The following is a 22,407-nucleotide window of genomic DNA, read 5'->3' as shown; positions in this document are numbered from 1 at the left end:
TTGAAGTTGCAGGCTTGGAAACAAATTTTTCTCTCATCAAAGTTTACAAGTTTGCATTTCTAGAATTTAGAAGGAAAATACTGACCTTTTTTACCAGCAGTTCTGTCAAGTCTCAAGCTGTCAGTAAGAGACCTCTACAGAGTTCTGATGTTGTACCGTCAATAATGGCATCAACTGAATCTGTAATAGAGTGCAGCAGTGTCTTTTCTGCTTTGGGACTCCATGCAACAGCAATAGCCACAGCCCAGAGCCACAGTACTCTGCATCCCACTAGAGTCTGTGCCCAGAGGGGCTTTGCTGGAAAGCACACCCCTTTCCCACCAAACAATCTTATCTCCTTCCTCAGGCATTTCTCTATCACAATCCAGGGCACCTATATCTCCCTTCACACCTCCTCCCAAAATGCAGAGTCTAAAGCACTGGATTCACAATATTCAAGTATCTGTGCTGTTATTCCCCACAAGTATTGCCTTATAGCTTGGCATAAAGTAGAAATTTTACGTAATAGTCCATCTTGTTTCAGGCAAGGATCAATAACACTGTGGGAACAGATTCTGTTTTTACCAGGTGGGTCCAAGGAATTTAAAAAGAGGAAAAAGATTATTACTGATACAAGCGTGTTAATTTAACCTCAAAAAGACAGGTTAAGCTTGCAGGATATAGGATATCTGCTGTTCTACACCGGCTTACTTTGCTGCTGAACTTCTAATAGAGCAATTACCACGAGGGAAAAGGAGAATGTATGTGCAACTGTGGCAACATAGAGGAGCTTCCTTAGAGAATGAAGTTAGACCCCAGACTTGTTCCGTGCTGCACCACCAGTACACACTTGCTGTAAAATAACAAGTATTACCCCTCCCCACTGTGACCCTCACCTCTTCACTTCCTGAGCACGTTTCTTCAATGTACAGCAGGCATAATCCTTTCTACAGCAGTCACTCAATTTGCTACAGTGGTAGCAAAAAAGAGAAAGGTCAAGCTGACTTATTATTCCTGTCTTGGGCTACATGGTATGGCTATTTGTGGCTCAGACACACTGTTCTGACAAGCGTGGCCTCTAGATCCCTGCAGTATAGTGAAGGAAGAACATATGAAGCAGTAAACAGTTCAAGGACCTTTGGCTTTAAAAAGTTTGCACTATCGCTTATGCCATTGCCTGTGCAGCCTGTATTTGATCATTATATTGTTTATCCTTCTGTGCAAATCATATTTTAATGACAAATGTTATGAATAGTAAGAGTCATTAGAAGCAGAGAGACTAAATGAATAAAATTAATGAAAAAGCAAAAGCAAGAGAGAATTTCAGTGGAGAAAAAGCAGAGCTTTGCTTGCTGATGCTTTTCTCTTCTAGGTGCAGGGAGTTGCTACGTCACTTGATTCATTTTTAAATGGCTCCCTAAACACTGAAGAAAAAAATGCAGAAAAGCTTTACACTGGCAGTGTAGTGGACTAGCTGAACAGATGACATTTATTTCTTGCACCTGCTCTTCTCTAAAATGTCTCTTGCATGTAATGTACTCAATCAATGCTGTTTACAGAATGCTATTGTTTTATTTTTGATAAATCTGCAGAGAAATTCTGTTTAATCCCAATGCCGATATGGAGTTCAGCAGTTTCTGCATTCCATATTCCTTTAGAATTCAGTTTTCTATTTGAAGCAAAGGAAAAACTGTTAAAGAGAATGCATGTTTCCTGCTTTTAGAGGTAGTCCTCCCCATGTAAGGCAGCAGCAATAAAACAACAAAACCCAGACTCAAACAGGCATAAGGAGCTGTGGTTCCAATTAAAATCATATCAGAGTTGCATGGAGAGAGGCTGAGATAGCACTGAGAGCCCAAGGATATAGGAGGTCAGCTTATACATAATTAATATGTTAATCTTCTATGGCATTTCATTGAAATGTGTTATTTTCTCAAATACATCCAGAAGGATGACAAGCTGTCTTTTCAAGTGGTTTTATGTGCATGTGCTCAGCATTCCATATTTCAATAATAAATACAATAGGATGACAATGTTTTAACCACTTTTTAACATCTCTCCTAGCATTCTGGGATTTGTTTACTTTGCCATATGCTATTTAGTGGCACATTTATGATCAGTCAGAATGTTCAATCACAAGAATCTAAAAATACCAAATGGCATTTTTTTTCTTCACAAAGGAACCACAAGAAACTGACTCTTCAGAAGTACTTCAGTGTGAATCTTTACATTTGATATTACAGATATTTTCAGTGTTTGGGGTTTAATTCAAAGTTCAGGGGTAAGAATGCAAGCCCTTTGATTCATTTAACAGATCTGCATTTTTTCTTTTGCTAATTATAATCAAAAATTTGTTCCAGGTCTGCCTTAAAATGTAGAATTAGATAATTCCTTAGTATAGTGGAGTGTTAAAACTATTTTGTGTTCTGAATACCGTTAAGAGAATCCTCACTTATAGTGAGATATTTTATGAGGAACACCTCAATAAATGCATGCACTCCTGTACTGCTTTGCTATTTGTGTGACACTTGCTGCCTTCCATTTCCCAAACAATCTCTGAGACAATAATAATTATCAAAATGCTTTTTAAAAAAAAAAGTCTCTGAGGAGGAGCTATATTATAAAGTGGATTTATTGAGGTTGCAAATGGTAAAACACGTATTTAACTGAAATGATACGCCAGCTCAGAAGGCTCTTGGTCTGCATATGGTATCAAAAGAAAATATCTTGATACAAATACAAGGAGCAAAGCCAGTGCCTCACTGAATACTATGAACAATATTAATAGGAAGAACTTGATGCTGACCTTGAACACATAAAAATATCCAGTGCTGTATGTCAGTGCTGACTAGTGGGATGATGTTGACCTACATTAACATTTGATTACCTTTTGGCACTGTTTTTAAGCTGAGCCAAGGTAACATTCAGTCATTATTAATTTCTTTATTGTGCCTCTTTAAAAAAGAGCCATCCAGGTCAAAATCAGACAAAGGAAGAAGAAATTAAATAAACAACAAAATGTACTTAAATTTAGATTGAAGAGATAAGTTAAATATTCATCATGGAGTATTTATGATAATAGCACATTTTTCTATTCTCAGCTGCTGTGATCTTTTGTTATGCAAAATGTGAAGTTACATAAGGTTTTTATTAAAATCCTTACCAAGTAGCTATTTTCAATACTGCTTACAGCTAATACTAGAAGGTGGAGGTAGTACAAATTATTTCAAAAACTTATATATCTATATATCTATCTATCTATCTATATATATATCTATATAGTTTCAGGATCACTTAGAAAATTACCTCCTTCTAAGGCATAACGGTTTGGCATCTTTAACTGGTTCAGTAAATTACCAAATGACTTCATACTTAGCATGACAATTGCATTACTGCCAGACTGTCAAGAAAGTAAAGAGCTTCAGGAAGCCAGAAGTCAATGTCCTCAGAAGCATACAGGCATTTAAGCAGAAGGGGAAGTCTAGTGGGCATAATCTGGCCATTGTCATACTCTGAGCTTAACCGTTTCCTCAGCCTTCACTCCAATGTCAACAGCAGAAAACTGTGGTCTGGAGACATCAAATACTTACATCATTCTAGACTCAGAAAACAAAGAGGAGACTCAAGGAGCAAACTAAATAATAGTGACTAGGGAAAGTATATCCACCAGACATAGAATCCTAACATAAAACCTAAATCTAATACTCAACACCCAGCTTCAACAGCCAATTATCAGCTCCCCTGTTCTTTTAGAATCATAGAATCATTTAAGTTGGAAAAGACCTTCAAGATCATCAAGTCCAACCATCAACCATGCCCACTAAATCATGTCCTGAAGTGCCTTGTCTACACGCTTTTTGAATACCTCCAGGGATGGTGACCCAACCACTTCCCTGCGCAGCCTGTTCCAATAACTGACAACCCTTTCAGTAAAGAAATTTTTCCTAATATCCAACCTAAACCTCCCCTGCTGCAACTTGAGGCCATTTCCTCTCATCCTATCTCCAGCCACCTGACAGAAGAGACCAGAACCCACCTCACTACAACCCCCTTTCAGGTAGTTGTAGAGCGCGATAAGGTCTCCCCTCAGCCTCCTTTTCTCCAGGCTAAACAACCCCAGCTCCCTCAGCCGCTCCTTATGAGACTTGTGCTCTAAACCCTTCACCAACTTGGTTGCCCTTCTCTGAACACGCACCAGCACCTCAATGTCTTTCCTGTAGCGAGGGGTGCAAAACTGAACACAGCACTTGAGGTGCAGCCTCACCAGTGCCAAGTATAGGGGAACAATCACCTCCCTGCTCCTGCTGGCCACACTATTTCTGATACAGGCCAGGATGCCGTTGGCCTTCTTGGCCACCTGGGCACACTGCTGGCTCACATTCAGCCGGCTGTCAACCAGCACCCCCAGGTCTTTCTCTGCCGGGCAGCTTTCCAGCCACTCTTCCCCAAGCCTGTAGTGCTGCATGGGGTTGCTGTGACCCAAGTGCAGGACCCGGCACTTGGCCTTGTTGAACCTCATACAATTGGCCTTGGCCCATCGATCCAGCCTGTCCAGATCCCTCTGTAGAGACTTCCTACGCTTGAGCAGATCAACCCTCCCTGCCAACTTGGTGTCATCTGCAAACATGCTGAGGGTGCACTCTATCCCCTCATCCAGATCATTAATAAAGATATTAAACAGAACTGGCGCCAATACTGAGCCCTGGGGAACACCACTAGTGATCCGCTGCCAAGTGGATTTACCTCCATTCACCACAACCCTCTGGGCTCGTCCAGCCAGCCAGTTTCTTTACCCAGCAAAGAGTACACTTGTCTAAGTCATGAGATGCCAGCTTCTCAAAGAGTATGCCATGAGAGACAGTGTCAAAGGCCTTAGTGAAGTGCAGGTAGACAACATCCACAGCCTTTCCCTCATCCACTAGGCAAGTCACCTGGTCATAGAAGGAGATCAGGTTGGTCAAGCAGGACCTGCCTTTCATGAACCCATGCTGACTGGGCCTGATCCCCTGTTTGTCCTGCACATGCCATGTGAGCGCACTCAAGACGAACTGTTCCCTAATCTTCTTCGGTACCGAGGTCAGGCTGACAGGCCTGTAGTTCCCTGGATCCTCCCTCCGACTCTTCTTGTAAATGGGCGTCACATTGGCAAGCCTCCAGTCCTCTGGGACCTCCCCTGTTGACCAGGATCACTGATAAATGATGGAGAGTGGCTTGGCAAGCACCTCCACCAGCTCCCTCAGTACTCTTGGATGGATCCCATCTGGTCCCATAGATCTGTGAGTGTCCAGATGGCGTAGTAGGTCACTAACTATTTCCTCCTGGATTATGGGGGGTATATTCTGCTCTTCATCCTTACCTTCCAGCTCAGGGGGCGGAGTACCCTGAGGATAGCTGGTCTCCCTATTAAAGACTGAGGCAAAGAAGGCATTAAGTAGCTCAGTCTTTTCCTCATCTCTGCTGGCAGTGTTCTCCTCTGTATCCAATAAATGATAGATATTCTCCTTGGCTCTCTTTTTATTGTTAACATATTTGTAAAAACATTTTTGTTGCCTTTTACAATAATGGCCAGATTGAGTTCCAGCTGAGCCTTTGCCTTTCTAATTTCCTCTCTGCATGACCTAACAAGATCCCTGTACTCTTCCTGAGTTGCCTGCCCTTTCTTCCAGCCATGATAAACTCTCCTGTTTTTTCTTGAGTCCTAGCAAAAGATCCCTGTTCAGCCAGGCCGGTCATCTTCCTCAGTGGTTCGTCTTGCGGTGCATGGGAATAGCCTGGTCCTGAGCCATTAAGATTTCCTTCTTGAAGAATGTCCAGCCTTCCTGGACCGTTTGCCCTTCAGGACTGTCTCCCAAGGGACTCTCTCAACCAGTGTCCTGAAGAGGCCAAAGTTTGCCCTTCGGAAGTCCATAGTGGTGGTTTTGCTGACCACCTTCCTTGCCTCACCAAAAATGGAGAATTCTATCATTTCATGGTCACTAAGCCCGAGACAGCCTCCGACCATCACAACTCCCACCAGTCCTTCTCTGTTTGTAAACAGTAGGTCTAGCAAGGCTCCTCCCCTGGTTGGCTCACCTACCAGCTGTGTCAGGAAGTTATCATCTTCCACACACTCCAGGAACCTCCTAGACTGTTTGCTCTCTGCCGTGTTGTATTTCCAGCAGACGTCTGGAAAGCTGAAGTCCACCATGAGAAGAAGGGCACACGATTCTGAGACTACTGCCATCCGCTTGTAGAATGATTCATCTGTCTCTTCAACCTGGCTGGGTGGACTATAACAGACTCCCAGCACAGTATCTGCCTTGTTGGCCTTTCCTTTCATCCTCACCCATAAGCACTCCACCTTGTCATCACAATCGTGTAGCTCTGTACAATCAAAACACTCCCTAACATAGAGAGCCACCCCACCACCTCTCCTTCCTTGCCTATCCCTTCTGAAGGGCTCATAGCCATCCACTGCAGCACTCCAGTCATGGGAGTCGTCCAACCATGTTTCTGTGATGGCGACTAAGTCATATCTATCCTGCTGCACGATGGCTTCCAGCTCCTCCTGTTTATTGCCCGTGCTGCGTGCATTGGCATAGTTGCACTTGAGCTGGGCTATCGAATCCACCCCCAACGTTGGCATGCTGCCCCCAGGCTCATCTCTGGTGTGCCTAGGTTAATCCCCTTCCCCCTTCAAACCTAGTTTAAAGCCCTCTCTATGAGCCCCGCCATCTCATGAGAGAGGATCCTTCTCCCCCTTTGAGACAGCTGGACTCCATCTGTTGCCAGCAAGCCCGGTGCCGTGTAAACCTCCCCATGATCAAAAAAAACCAGAATTCCACCGATGGCACCAGCTGCTGAGCCACTTATTAAGCAGGTGTGTTTTCCTGTTCCTTTCAGTATATTTCCCTGCCACTGAAGGGTTTGAGGAAAACACTACCTGTGCTCCCAATCCTTCCACTAATCGCCCCAGTGCCTTGAAGCCCCTTTTGATTGCCTTTGGATTTCTCCCTGCAATCTCATCACTGTCAACCTGCACGACCAATAGCGAGTAATAATCAGAGGTCCGAACCAGACCAGGGAGTTTCCTAGTAATGTCTTTTAGCCAGGCCCCAGGGAGGCAGCAGGCTTCCCTGTGGGATGGGTCAGGCCTGCATATTTGGCCCTCTGTCCCCTTCAGAAGGGAATCGCCTACGACAATTACCCTCCTTTTTCTCTTAACAGAGGCTTTCAGAATGCATGGGGCTGCCCGACTGGGCCTAGGCACCCCCCTGGATAGGCCTTCATCTACAGCCTGATCTCCACTGACCTGGTCCTCAAGTTCCAGAGCCCCACACCTGCTGTGCAGGGGCAACTGGGAAGGTGAGGGAGACCGGGGGGGGGGATTCGCCTGCCTCCCCGAGCAGGGACCTGTATCCGTTCCCCTCCACCTCTTAGGTCCCCTCCTGCCTGGTGGCAAGAGGGCAGGGGAACCTCCGCTTCTTGCGGAGCCTCCGTCTGCTGCCTCTTCCTCAGGGATGGCAGGGTGCAGGCCCACCAATCGATCTCCCTCTCACGCTCCCTGATGCCCTTTCCGCTTCCTCCTTCACCTCTGCCACCAGGCCGAGCAGGTCATCCGCCTGGTCACACGGCACACAGGAGCTGTCCCTGCTGCCCTCCGGCCCCAGGGATGGGCTCCGGCCCTCCCCGCAGCCGGAGACCTGGACAGCTGCACGTTTGCTTGGGAGCTCTGTCCGCGTCGCCACGTTCTTGCGAGCAGCGGCCGTCGCCCGAGCGGCAGCCATACCGGGGTCTCCCTCCGAGGCCGACGCCCGGCGCTTGAGTAGCTTCTCGAGCCGGGAAGGGGCGGGGCCGCGCCCTACCCGCGCGCCCCTTCTGAGGCGCCGCGCTCCTCGGGGCCGTTCGAATCTCCCGCGGTTGCCCCGGCAACGCCCACGCCGCGTCGGCCTCTCTCGCGAGAGCCGCCGGCCGCGGGCGGGTCCCTCCGCTCTGCCCCGGGGCTCCCGCGCCTCGGGAGCCGCCCGGGCCTCGGGGACCGCCCCGGCCTCGGGGACCGCCCCGTCCGCCTCAGGCCGGCGCTCGGCGGCCCGCTCGGAGCGCTGCCCCTGCTGGCCTCGCCGCCGAGTGATCGTTTAGTATCGTTTTAGCCCCTTCGGTGTTGAAACCATTTTTGTCCTGCTCCATTTAGGCCTGCTTATTTAGGAAATATATATCTCCGATGCAAGAGAGTGACCTTCATCTGTAAGCAATACTTTATAAGCTTTTTAAAGCCTGTGTACAGAAGAAAAAGGAACAAATGCTTACAGTGAGAAACTATGTTTTGCAAATGGAAGAGACGGTTTGAAATTAACATTATTACATCCATAAATACACAAGGAATTACAATACTAAAGCTTTATAAAGCTTCTGTGATTGATGAACAAAACCACTACTACACTACTATAAACATATAATTGGAAGGGAATTTTTCTCTTTTTTCTTTTTCTATCTAAAATGAATTTCATAAGCAAATGGAATTTATTTAGAATGGAAATAGAGGAAACTTAAAACTACCTTTAAGTTCCAAAGATTTTCAGCCTTTGTTAATGAAAGAGGAAAGAAGGCAGGAGACAAGGAGAGACAGGAAAGAAAAGAGGAAAAGAATGGGTTTATGTTATAATAAACTTTTAGACACAATAATTTAAGCTGATAGCTGTTGAATTTCAATATAGGCAGACACATTGCTTGGAGCCCTGTGATCAGCTTCCCAATGATATGGTAGAAAGCTAGGGTGAAATAGATATCAAAAACAATGCTCAAAGAAAGAAAAATCAATTCCCCTATAAGGACAAACCTATTACTTAGAAAGCTTTCTTTAAAAGCCCTAGAAAGAATAAAACAATAGATCTTAAATTGATGGATAATAAAAACCAACATTTCAGTACATAGAATACAGCACTTTACAAAATGTAACTATCTCAAAGCTCATTCGTTTTAGTCTAGTCTTGAAATTTGTAACCAAGCTGTTCCTTTTCCCTTTCCATGGCGACATAAATATTTAACTTGTGACCCATAGTTTGTATTGTTGTAAGAGTGCTAAGAAGCTTTTCCACTTGGCCTTTCCTACTGATGATAACACACGAAAAGTAAATTTCAACAGTCCCCTAATTAGACTTGAACTAGGTTGTGGGAGATTAAACGACTCGTAATAAAGCAGTTTTACCTCTTATCAGACTGAAGACTCTTTCTTCCAAATAGATTTTAGAGAAAGACCTTGTCTTTACCAGGTATTCCCTTCTCTCAAATTTACCACAGCTGCTGTGCTTGTTCAGCAATGTCAGCGGAGCTGAACCAGAGATAAAAATGGTAGGCAATGGAAAGGGAAAAAGATTGACTATGCTAGATAGCTCTCAACTGCTCACACAACTACAAGACTAAGTTGTAAGAGACTTTTCTATGAGCAATGAGAAGTCTCTAACATAAATGAAATCTCCGATTCTTCTTGAGCATTCCAACTGATAATCAATCAAAGAGTAGTAATACTAGCTTCTAGAAATAATTTCTTTGGAACCATATGAGAAAATAAGAATGGCTAAATGTATCTATTTCAGCACAAATTTAAATGCCTGACTATTCAACCCAAGCTCATTCAATTCCTTCATTCTTCAACAAAGTTGAAGGACAAGAGTGGAAGACAGTATGTCTTCAAAATACCTTGGGCCCTTCAAATTCTGAGTGGTTAAAATGACATCCTTATAATAAAGGCTGGGAAACAGTGGCAATATAGAACTTCCAAATCAGGGCCAAAGCTGTCAGGAAACGATAGTCAGAGCTGTCAAAATGAAGGGATGTGCCAAGTATCTGCTTACCCTGGGTCTGAACTGGCATATTGTGCCCTATTTGGAGCAGCACACTTTAAGATATATATCTCAGATCCAAAATAAAATGCAAAAATCATCACTGGGAAAGTTGGATGATGACATAATCATTAGAAAAACTGTAAATATCACAGACACAGGTTAATCAATATGAAATCATCTGCATCACAAACAAAAAGTCCTACATCTAGAAATCACAGAATAAATGCCAGGTGATGAAAGGAACTACTTATTCTGGAAAGCAGTGGTTTTGAAAAGAATTTGGGGTTCATGATGAATAATCAGCTCTATAAACCATCATGCCCTGGGCAAATGGACTAACACAGTTCTAGTATCCACAAAAAAGAGACTCTCATGTAGGACTAGGCAAGTCCTATTCCTCTGCTAGAAGCAGCAGAAGCATGTATGTACATCAAGAGAAGTGTATGCGAGAGAAAAGAGGTCTGGACATGAGAATTTATCACATGGCTTCTGTCTCTAAAAAGGGCCAATCCAAAAGTGCACTTTCCCATAAGCTAATTTTCTTTTATTTTATAGATGGTAACAGAAGAGTATGTAGAAAGATCTGTATTCAGAGTTGGTTCTAGTCCAATTAACAATAAATCGATATTGTAAAGCAAAGTATATTCTTGGTGTATGTAAAACCTTACCCCATATTCTTCAAAAAAGCAAACGAGGGAAAGGATAAAATTGCTTCATCAAGCAGAAAGCTTAACAACTAGCTAATGGTAATCATTCCTGGATTTTCAAATGCAAGGTCAAATCCAAATTTAGCTTTTCATCTTCTTCATAAACTCTACTTTTTATTAATTCCAACCCTCCTTTAGTAAAACACAAAACTTGAAAGCTCTGGATTAACATCAGTACCACGACACTCCCATTTGCTAGAAAAGCAGGAAATTTATAAATGATAACAAGGAGCCACAGAATGTTGGCACTAGTTCGCTAGGGAGGCAAAACAGGGTGCCCTGTTCCTGCTTTCATTAACATCCTTCAGGAGCTCCATTCACATGCTAGTTGCCAACTTCAGAGTCTAAGGTATTTGGGTTTCCTCTCCACATCAGATTAGCAATTTTCCTTATCATCCTACAGACAGTGAAGCATAAGTAAATCTAGCAGCTTTTTAATTAATTTATTGTATTTTGAGATACCTACAAGGCTCATTTAGTATCCACAGTCTCTTCTTGTAGCACACTATAGTTACAATCTTTGATCTTTGCTACAGTACTGGAGTTGTTATAGGGAGTTAGTTCAGAGCATGCAGCCTAAGTATCCTTTGAGTCTTTTTAAACTGGTCCTGAAGCTGTGCCTATGCCTCCAATTTTGTGCACTGGAATTGATGCTCCCTTGTTCCTATCAAGTACAAAGAAATGACTGAATACAATAAAAACAGTGATGTATGACTTTATCTCCTCCATCTTCTATTGTTTTATCTATGTTACATACATGATTTTATTTCTTCCTTTTGAAGTAAAAAATTATTTTAATAATTGTAAATGATGATGGGAGAAAAGTAAGAATTTGAAACAATTTGCATCCCGGAAAGTTTTCCCAGTTGAGACGTTCAGTAGCCAATATTCAAATTAAAGAAAAGATGTATTGCAAATGCAAATTAATTAAACAACCAACACAGAATTAAGTTCACAATGAAATCATGAGAAACATAGAAGTAAAAAAATCAAAACGAGGAACAGAACAGCATTTAATAAAAAGAACATTCTTAGTACTTATCCAATTATTTTCAAGCTCAGAGACAACTGTTCTGACATGTATATTGTATTTCAGAAGTCTGGTATATCAGAGGCCAAATGAGAAGGAAGACACTGAAGCACGGACACCATAGTCAGTTGCTATGACTGGAAACTGCCAGAGACAAAAACTTGGAAATACTTGGACAAAGTGAATGAGGCAGGGAGATACAGCAGGGGCATGTACTGAGAAATGCAGGGATGATTGACACACTTTATACACTATAGTATATATAGGAATTGCCTAGGGTAACTTCAGGTATTCCTGAACCCCACAACATTGTTCCTGTAAAGCATATGGTGCCTTAGTCTTGTATAAACTGGGAATAGACCTTCTCTTCCGTAACAGCTGAGTTGCTCCAGAGCTAGTACAGAGAACACTCCTCAAGCAAACAGACCTGGCCTCATGCCTGGCTTTGTATCTATTCAAGCTGCCATTGTAAATGACTCAGGGATCCAGGGAGATGGTGGGATGGGAAACCAGAGCAGATAGAGAACATGGAGCTGAAGAAAAACTAGAACTCAGGCACTAGCAAGTGGAAGAAATGTGGTTAGCCAGGAAGACTGAGCCCAGGAATGGACACAACTTAGGCAGCAGTCAAGGAAAGAGAATAAATCTAGGGGATGAACGTAATTCTGGAACAATGGATTACCCCTGTGGATAGAGCTCATATGTGAGAATGTGCAAGTCACTTAAAACAGACTATCATGTGGCTAATAACTGCATACTTTGTATATTCTGGGTATCTAAATGCCCTGTCTTGGGATCTGCACAAGTGCCAAATTCCCACAGCTGCAACTGAAATTAATGGGAGTTATGCTTTAAGCATATTGAGTGATCATATAATAATAAGTCTGAAAAGTAAGACTCTAGACATTCCAATTAGGCACCTACAGTGAGGACAAATTTTTTACTTTCAAATTTCTGTATTTTCTCTTTGTATTTCTACAAAAATGAGGTTACAAGCACTACCCCGCTCTGCAAGCATGTGGAAATGTATGTACTTTTTAAAGTGCTCATATTTGAGTTATGAACATCATTTAGAAGCTCATAAATAAATCACTAATAAAAAATACCATGTTTAAGTAGTGTGCATGTATGTTTTGCGGGAAAAAAAGAGGTGCCAGGAATACTGGAGACAATATTACATAGATGCTCAGTGAGTATTGTCCATCTTGCACCTTGAACAAGGAGTGTGCTCTGCAGCTGGATGAAGGAGCATAATGGGCAGGTATATCACACAACCATATAGTTCAGGTTATTACACTTTTGTTAAGGCGGTCAGGTAGCAATACTGACATTTCGCAACTTCTGAATACTAAGTAGTTGAAGTCTTAGCCTTCTTTTAATGTAATTTCTGGGGTGTCTGCACAAATCGCTCATATTACACAGTGCTTCTTCCTCAGGATAAACACTACTAGTCACTCCAAGAAAGGATCTCCTCACAGCCATCTCTGATACACTGAGATATACCCCTCCAAAGCACTTCTAACCTCCATCATTTCCCATGATATGTTACAATTTTAAAAAAATAATGTATTTAAGGAGACACTGCCAACAGAAATGATGATTCAGAACACTGAATAACAAGAAACACAAAACTTTCCTGGAAAAGAAAATCAGGCACACTATTATGCATGATACCATACTTCTGGGGGGAGGGGGAATCTTTTTTTAATCTGTTAAACTGTAGGAATAAAAATCTAATGAATTATGCATTTCTGAATGGGTCATAACAGGCAATGAATCAAATGCCTTGTTACTTTTCATGTCTTTAATTGTTATGAATTAGTGGGGTTAGATATCCACTTAGAAAGATAGAACCTGTTTTGCATCAATGAACTGTCTGCAGAGAAAAAAAATATACAAAGGACTATGTATTTCATTTTACAAGCCACCCTAAACAAAACAAACTGAAAAAACCCAACCCATCACACATATGTATCACATGGAGATATTAAGGCAATTTCCCACAGGAGAAATTTTCTACCACCATTTACCCCTACACACAACTCTATGCAAACATCCCTTATGAACAAAGTGGTATAACTCTGCACAAAAGCAGAACTGAGAAGCAAAAAAACGCGCAACAGTCATATATATATTGATATGGCATTGGTTTTTCCATGCAAGACTGAATTAGCTTTAAAGAAGTCTTAAAAGACTCTACCAAACGGCACATCAGAAATGTAGAAGAATACGAATGACAGAAGTAAATGGAAGCAGGGTAATTTTTGTCAGCAGGTAGAATTCTAGAAATGACTGCATGATCAGTAGTCAGTATCAGGAGTATTAGCGTATAGTATTAGCAGCAGGAGTAGTATCAGTAGCACAGTACTAGTATATTGTAGCAGACAATCTCAGTCAGGTTTTCATCATGCATGGATTTGAACTTGAACTACCACATGGCAACTAAGCTGAAGAACTATACTGCACTCAGATTCTGCAACATAATATTTGTAGAGTAAATGGTTTTCAGCACTTGCTCACATCTACTTAAATCAATGTGCAGGCTGCTGTTTGCTTATTGGCACCCTTCAGTTGACCTCTTAGGCATAATTGTGATCACTCTAATCAACAAACATAAAAAGCACTTTCAACACCTTAATATGCACTTGCAGACATTAGGCAGAGAGCTTAGCTAGCAAGCACACAATATGGTCCTTTAGGAACAAAACCTTCATGTTGAAATACAGAAATGATGAATCAGTTTTAGATTAAAAAATGAATACTAAATGATAAAAAAACCTACCAGAAATAAAACAGCTTGCTTCATTATTTAAACCCTTTCTCTAATTGCATTCAGAGTAGCAACCATATATTGGGAACTGAATTTCTTCTGCAAGATCAATTAAAAACAACTGAATATTTGACTGGAGAAGATCAAGATTTTAGTCAGGAATTACTTGCATCTTATACCAGATGCATTTTCGTAATAATTAAATAAAAGTTCATCAATCAAAGGCAAAAGTGTCCTTAACACTACTAGAAGAAATAGACATTAATTCATATGAGATCTCAGCATTTAATGGTGTATTTGGTCAATGGATACTTAGGGAAGTGGGGACAGTTGCACTGCCTAATTTTACATACTTATATTAGGTACACAGTTTAGCAGGCTAGCCTCCAAATTTCATGTATATATTTATCCAGTACAAAAAGACTCCCCCAGAGGACTATAGAAAAAAAAAATCAGATTGGCACAGATTGTTATTCCTTATGCTGATTTCCACAAGTTTGCCTTTAATACAGGCCAACTTCCGATCACCTACTACAGAGACTCTAAATCATCCATGCAGATGTCTGGATTCCTTAATGTTGATGTTACACCATATTGTTTCCTAAAGTCCTGTGCAGGTTCCTCTTTCCATCAGTAGGTTTTTTTCTGATCAGCTGCTGTGTAGCTGGTCTGCTTGAAGCCTGACTAGAAACTGATACCGTCTTCGCTGTCTTGAGCATGGTTCGCGAACAGAAAGCAGAAAACAGTGCTATGAGGTCTACTATGTGAGCTACTGTTAGGTAGAAAATGAACAGAATTAATAACGATTGGCCCTCAGGGGCATGTACAGCTAAAAATGAACTATAGTGGCAGCTTGGGTATCTTTTATAGCTAGATTATTTAATGTGCTGCAAGATACTGATGTCTAAGTTTTGACTGAGGGAACACACTATGAATATATATGTCAGATGATGTGAATACCTTTTTCTCACCCTTGGCAAAAATAAGGATATTATTATAGTGAGAGGATTCTTACAAGGACTCATAAAACATAAAGTTTTCATTACAGAGGGCAACCAAAAATTTCTTCTCTGTGGTCTCCTTCTGTCTGTCATCAATGTCAAGCATTTTAGAGTCATTGTGAGAGCCAACAATATTCTGTAGAAAAGGCAGCTAGTAAGTTAATCACACCACCTCCCTCACTCAGTGCCTCTTGATTCTTTCAGAGATACCATTCAATTACTACTTTTTTTTTTTTTTAGGAGAGGCATTGTTGTGACTTTTGCTGGAATAATTAAGTGTTGAGGGAAGAGCACCTAACTCAAAAGCAATTCTTTCAGTTGAAAAGGAGGCAGCTGGTCCACAGTAACTAGGTAACTAAGAATGCATGAATGTTAATTTCAGTGATTCCATAATTTTGAGTAACATAAAACATACTGCTTTAAAGCAAACTGTCACTGTAATTTCTTCATTATTTCAATGAAAAAAATGTTACTACCTGCATCACTTCTCTTCAGTCAGTATTTCTACATTCTCATTGTATGTGTACTTATGATATGCTTCAGATATAACATTTCCTTGCAGACAAGCAGAACAACTGTTTATTTTTTTTCATAAAAGTATACTGAAATCACTTTTAAGCTTCTCAAAAATTTATCTTAGAGCTGTCCTATATCTGGACCTCTGAATAAAATGGTCCTGCACTTTGGGGAATAATTCTAATGCTGATAAGCTTTAGTTTTTCCAGTATATTCCTTCTCTGCTTGGGAACTTTTTTTTTCTGCACAAGACAGAGATGGGGATGAAGGGAGCAACATGATTATATTTAAATAATTGTTTGTGTAACATACTGTTAATGTTTATGGAAGTATGACAAAGGGGATTTTCTGAATAATGAAGTCACTCAATTAAAAATAAGTTAATGTGCTGGCTTAGCAGGGTGTTGGAAAAAGACTGAAACAGTTACCTGGCAATTGATCAAGGAGCCTTGTCTTATAGAACAATACTAGCATAAAAATAGCTCATAAATCTGAAAGGCTGATTACTAAAACTGTCGTGGGAGCTTTATTTTTTAGAAGCATATTGAATTAATGAGAAATAATACAAAGGGGGAGTTTAATTATTCCGAATAGAATAATTTTCTATCCTAGCCTCTCAGGATGGATATGATTATGTAGGTCACATATCTAAAATGACTTTTATGCATATTTCATTAAAAGCCACATCTTTTTATGAAGAATAGTAAGCAATAAGCCCTCTTCAGATAGTACTCTCTCTATAGTGCCTTAAATGAAAGCAATTTCCTTTGTGGTTATGGAGCTGTTAAGAAGAGCAGTCAATAAATACAAAACCAGACGTATCTTAATTTATTGTTTTCACATAATAAGTAAGTTGTTTTCTTTCTCATTCTCTCCAAATCCCCATCATTTTGAATGTATAGCAATTAGACATTGGCCAGGATTCCTGGTCTGCTTGTACTTCTGGAGGGTTACTATCAAACTGATGAGAATACTAGATAAGCATTTTCATGTTCATCCAAACAATGAGATTTTGATTCTGAGTTGATTTGTAAGATTTTCAAAGAAATTTTATAAATGCAAATGAAACTAAAGAACATCAATAATGAAATTATTGATCAAAGATATTGAATTTTCTTTGTTGGTACCCACTTTTGCTGTTTTCAGACAGGAAACATTTTTACATCCTATTTTAGTGTTTTTCTGTTTTAATTTTTAACTCGTTTACAGATTTTTTTTTCATTGTAATAAAACATTACTCACCAGATTTACACATATAAATGCTTTGAGTGAAATATGTGTGCACAGTCTTTTAACCATTGTTGTCACCTTTTCATAGCTGGTAGACTGAGATTTAATGTATTCTATATACTTAAAAGAAATCATGGAAATATTTGGTCCATTAAGCTTCAGAAAGACTAATTACAATTTAAATTATTATTTTCTGCTTAATCTTAAAAAGCTAATGTGCATAGTGCAAGATCAGAGGGTTTATCAGGTACTGTCATACATAATACTAAAACTTGGATCTCAGCTCAGTAATTGATTGCATATAAAGTCCTAGTTTATCCATATTCTACTGGTGAACTGAACTCTATTTCATCGCCTGTCTTCAGAACTGAAGGTCTATATATTGACGTACTATACTACTGTGTCCATTTAGAGTACTAAATAATTGCTTATAATATTTAAGAGAAATAAATTCCTGGATATTCCCGTACTCTTGCTTTCATATACGCTCAAGCCTAGATAAGTATAACAATAAAGATAAAACTGTGTTCTTCTAAATTATGAGGACGCAATTTCTATCACATTTTGGTATATGTCTTGGCTGTGGCACTTCCATGTCTGAAATGTTTGATGGAGCTTCTGAAGTCTTCCAAACTTCAAATAATATCAAAATTAATTCCATGGCTATTTCCATAGCTGAGCTATTTTAATCTTCAATAAGCACTAGTTTAAAGAAAGGGTAGTTGGGGTTAAATTGTTAACCAGACATGAGGAAAGAAGGGCAATATGCAAGGGATATGGTTTAGCTAAGCAGAAACATTATTAATTCATCTGGGAACTACTCAGCACTGCCTCATACAGCACAGATCATGGTTTATTACTTGACTGTTTCCCATGGTTAGAGAATTGTCATCAGTCCCTTTATCCACTGCTGAGACTGCACAGCCCTCCTGTTGCAACTTTTTACCCAATTCTTTCATCAGTGTACTGAGTCCACTTATCATCTTCTTTAATGCCATTGTGCTCTTGTGGCTTATTAAGGCTCCAGATCCCTTCTGACCAAACTGTGTTGGCCATCTGTTAGCTGATGAACTGTGGCATTCTCAACTATCTTCTCACCAGACAAGATAGTGCTTTGGTTGGTGTGAAGTTACCAACTTGCACCAAATTGGACATGAGGGGAAAACCTTCCCATTCCCCAGAGAGGCTAAGACAATTGAAGCTGAAAAAAACCCAGACACATACTAAATCAAAAGGAAGAAGTGTGGAAGCTGCATTCTTGGTGTGGGATAGATCTCAAGCCAGAGTGTGTACAGGTTTTGTACACACTCCATCTTGTGTGCAGAAACTTACTGCATATATCATCAATGTTACTCTGCTTCCCCACACTACCAAATCCTGCCAACTCAGAGAAAAAAGATGGAGAGAACATTCCTTATGTACACCTTACATCAATGACCTTTACATTTTTTTTCCTACAGGTGCACACTAAAATCTTCCTATCTCTGAAAGCATAAGAGCCCCTGGGACTGGTTCCCAAGCAAGAGGCAACATCTTCCAAAGGACCCTGGCATCCTCCCACAAGAATACACAGGGCAAGAATAGGTAGGGTCTACAGTTGGGTCTAATACAACCAAGTGACATTGGATTTATCATTTCTGACACATTTTTTCCCATAGGAATTTGTATTACTTAGCAGATCCCATACTAGCATAGCCCTGCAGTGATTAATATACAGCACAGTTGGAACAGGTAAGAAATATGAACTGCTTCAGAGCTGCAAGTGATTCATGAGCTAAAGCTTGGCTCCCCTAGGGCCGTTAAACATCTATAAGAGTGAAAAATTATATGGATTTTCACACATCTGCCAACACAAAGACCCTAATGCTATATGCTTAAGCTTATGGATACCTTTCGTGCTTAACTTTTGATTTTGCTTGTGATGCTTCTTTTTGCTTAGTTTTCATGTGCTGTCTGTATTTAGGGTATTTAATCTGGCACAGAAATTACTCCTAGTCTGCACAAGACCATATGCCACACTTAGAGAGCAGAGCGAATACAAATAAGGAGCTTTCATTTAATCTCTTATTTAATTTGCAATGATCGAGACCACTGTGATCTGAAGGAGTACCATACCAACACCAACATATAAAATCAGAAAAAGAGTACATACAGTGCACCTGCCACATCAACTAGACTGTGTTTGACCTCACCCACATATAAATTGTGACTGGACACAATATGGGCAGCTTATCACAGGGCTCATAGGAAATTAACATTTTTCCATCAATTAGTCTTCTGAAATAAATAGAAGATACAAAATGATACCCAGGATCGGCACACCCCACTGTTTTTAACTGGCAAAAACTATCCCCAAGTTATCAGAAACAGTTAGACTCTGTCTCAATGTTCCCAAAATATTAGCTTGATAGCTGTTAGTCTGAGACTAGGAAAGAAACCATAAGACAAAACTGCACTAGCTCTTACATACACAATTAAAAATGGAGAGATAAAATCATCAGCTTCACACCACAAGTAAAAAGTAATAACCGAGTAAACTTTGCATTGCCTAAGTAGACATGGGTAAATTCCAACTAGTTGTAGTTATTCTTTGCTATACCTAACTGAGGTTCCATCCAGTTTAGCTCATACATATTTTCTGGTGCTACTTTATGATAGCAATACAGCGGGTATGACTTCATGCAGAGCAACTGCTTCTTCAAGACATCTTCTCAAACAGCATTTGTACCCTGAGAGACAGTCTTTGTTCAATTCTGACTATGACTCAGATGCTGAGACATAACAGGGGCAACAAAAAAATCAACACTGGAATATTTTCCAGTATAAGGGGTACTTAATTATCATCTGAGCAATTAAACTAACTTTTAAGATCATTGTAGATTATGCAGGGGGGAAAAAAACCAAAAAAAAAACCAAAAAAACCAACCACCCAAAACCCCAACCATATCCTATGGGTTGTTTTCTTCTGCCTGAAAGTTAAGTGACATTAAACATTTCTAAGGCTCTCTATTACTTACACAATAGACAGAGCTCTCTTAGGCATTTATGCATGTTATATATGTCATTACACTGAATGACGGTGACTTAAATGTCAGCAATAGGTGTATGCATACAAGCAAACCAAGACTCTTGGGAACAACATTCTACAAATTAATGGCAGGTGACTATCAAAAGGTTCCTAAATTTCAAGTCAGTTCATCATCTGTAATTATTAAATGCCTTATCTGTAAAAAATAACTATATCTATAGAGTTTTCTATATAGGGTTATATCACAATACAGCAAGTTCTTGCTGATTAAGAGCTGATCAGAAATATTATAAATACAATGCTGCAGGAGTATTTTTGCATTTTCACTTTTAGTTAGTTGAAACTCAAAATGCGTAACATAATTCAAAATAATACAAATTTAGCAAAGCACCTGTTTTTATGATGTGCTTAAGGTTGGGGCTTTTTAACCTAAGCAGATAATGAGAAGTTAAGAAAATTTTAAGTAACTGTTTTGGATTTGTTTTGTTTTCTGTATTGTTTTGTCACTCAACATTTTTGTTTTAGTCACTTTCCCTCTTTTTATACCTCTGTTCACAGTCCCTCCCCTTCTCTTACCTTCATTCCCCTTCCACTGCTATGTGTATAATTAATAAATATCTGCCATCTTTAAAAATCTTTGTTGACTTATGCAAAGCTTCTTGAGAAAACACCTAGTGCTTATATCTGATTTTTGTCTTATATGAGTGCCTTCGATCCTGCTTTTATCTTTTTGTTTCAGTCAGTCTCACAGAATGAGACTCAAGTCACATTAAAATCCTTACCATGTTTTTTAAAGCTATCATTTAATAGTTTGGAAAAAGTAAGACTGTTAAAAAACCTTTAGCAAGACTTCTGTAGAGCTTTGACTGAAAGAGGTAGTTTTTAATTTTTAGAGTAATGTCAATATATTTCAAATAATTAATTTTCTAAATCTATTTAGGCAAAACATTTTCTCAGTTTAGAAGGCCAAATAATAAAATCAAGAAATTCAGTGTTTTCAAACAATCAAAATACGCAGAAGGCCTGTAATTTCATTTAGGTGAAGACAATTTATTGTGAAATTACATTTTGAACATAGCTAACCACATTCCTATAGAATCTAACAGAGTAAGGGGAAAATGTCCATATGCTAGTCCAGTCAGGCTGCTGTTTCAAAGGTAATATTACTCTTCTATCTGAAGCATAACTCAAAAGTGTTTGAACACAAATGATAGCTACAGGTCTATAAGGTAATACAGTTTAGTACCAAATTCTAATATATTTTGTCACAGACCTACATAGTATACATAAAGGCATCTATCTATTTGAAAACTGATAAATTCCAGATACTCTTTTTCCAAGCATTTATACATAGAAACTGGATTATTTAACAGATAATCAGATTATTTAACCAGATCCGCCTGAACTCACACTCCATATTAACTGCAGAAATAAATTAGCTGGGGGGAAAAAAAACCCACCACATTATATCCTGTATTACAGGAGTTAAGTTCTCAAAGGACAGGTATAGAAGGGAAGCCTCCACAATATGAAACACAGAATGGAAACACAGTGCGATTCCTTCATGACTGTGCCAGTTTTACTGGAGGATGGCAAGAGAGTAGAGGCCCTATTATAAGAGCCTGGCAGTAACATCAGGTTTTCTTTGGATTCAAGCTGAAGACTTCAATTATAACTAGCACATTCAGCAAGGTATTAAAAAAGAGGACGCCAGAAACCTTGCCATTGAGCCTTTGAATGTGTCTATCACCTAGGCTTAAAAGGTAAATTCTAGAATGTTCCCATTCCTGATGTGTGGTTCATCACGTGTGGGTTGGCTTGGTTTTTTTCTCCTCTTGGGACTAACAGATTTGAAATTCTGTACTTCTTTTTACAAAACATTTAATAAACAATTAGCAATGCTTCCTTAACAGCGTGGGGAATATGAAGTCATCAGAAATTACATTCTAGGGCTGCAAAGCAAAGTAACACCAGAAGCAGAGTTAGCCCTTTTAAAATTTTCAGACTACTAGCCTAAGTGCTTGTTTATTACACCATTCTATCTGACCTACTTAGCCACTGTGACTTACAGTACTCTTTCTGCTGTGAGAAATGCTTTTCACCTCCACTGTGACTTACAGTTCTTTTTCTGCTGTGAAAAATATTTTCCACGTCCACAGGCACCCTCTTGGTCATTTGCCTGGAACGTTTCAAATATCCATTCAGGTCAGATCAAAGATCTGCTTCACAGATCAGCTATGAAGCTTTAGGACATCTACCTTTATAAATTCTCCAGCTAGTTTCAGGATGGAGCTTAACTGTCTTACAAAAGGGTCACATGCAATA

At 39.9% G+C, this 22,407-nt stretch overlaps 1 long non-coding RNA gene across 6 annotated transcripts in view; it reads right to left on the bottom strand.

Moving 5' to 3' along the window:
* LOC142035459 (uncharacterized) overlaps positions 1-22,407 on the bottom strand; it is an 86,388-nt gene that overhangs the window by 51,384 nt on the left and 12,597 nt on the right. For 2 of the 6 annotated variants that reach the window (XR_012651887.1, XR_012651889.1), the window contains exon 5: positions 86-180. The exons of the other annotated variants lie outside the window; for them this stretch is intronic. This is a non-coding gene — a long non-coding RNA (uncharacterized LOC142035459). The remainder of the gene's footprint in view (positions 1-85; positions 181-22,407) is intronic. 6 annotated transcript variants of the gene reach the window in all.

The sequence above is a fragment of the Buteo buteo genome, chromosome 10 (assembly GCF_964188355.1).
Source record: "Buteo buteo chromosome 10, bButBut1.hap1.1, whole genome shotgun sequence".
Classification (NCBI taxonomy): domain Eukaryota; kingdom Metazoa; phylum Chordata; class Aves; order Accipitriformes; family Accipitridae; genus Buteo; species Buteo buteo.
Note: the sequence above shows the minus strand (reverse complement) of the source record. Positions and strands in the feature narration are given on the sequence as shown.